We start from the raw sequence: 407 nt of genomic DNA, 5'->3' as shown, positions 1-407 counted from the left end.
AGATGCCAAGGCTTCCTGCCGAGATGGACACCAAACACCTGCTCCCTTTTGGGAACGGAGCTGCCTGAGCTCCAACCCCGGACGCCTGGACTCTGCCCAACCCCCTTTCTGAAGGGAGAGGCAGGGGCTGGCTGTCCAAGTCCAAGACCTCCCAGTGCTTTACTTCATCAGGCCAGTTCTTTGGGTTGAGGGTTTGGTGGAGGAAAGGGAAGGGTTGATAAGCTGAATAAATAAGTCTAATGAAACCCAGGGAAGGAACACCATTTGCAAATGAGCTCGCTCACCCCCTTTGCCTCATCTCTGGGCAGGTTCAAGGCTAAAAGCAAGCGCCTCGCGTGCCAGCTGAGTCAGTGCATTCCTCCAGAGTCCATAGTTTCATAGCTGGTCGGGTCGGAAGGGACCTGAGC

This window comes from Gavialis gangeticus, unplaced genomic scaffold (genome assembly GCF_001723915.1).
Source record: "Gavialis gangeticus isolate Ggan-Ray unplaced genomic scaffold, GavGan_comp1, whole genome shotgun sequence".
NCBI classification, from domain to species: domain Eukaryota; kingdom Metazoa; phylum Chordata; order Crocodylia; family Gavialidae; genus Gavialis; species Gavialis gangeticus.
Note: the sequence above shows the minus strand (reverse complement) of the source record.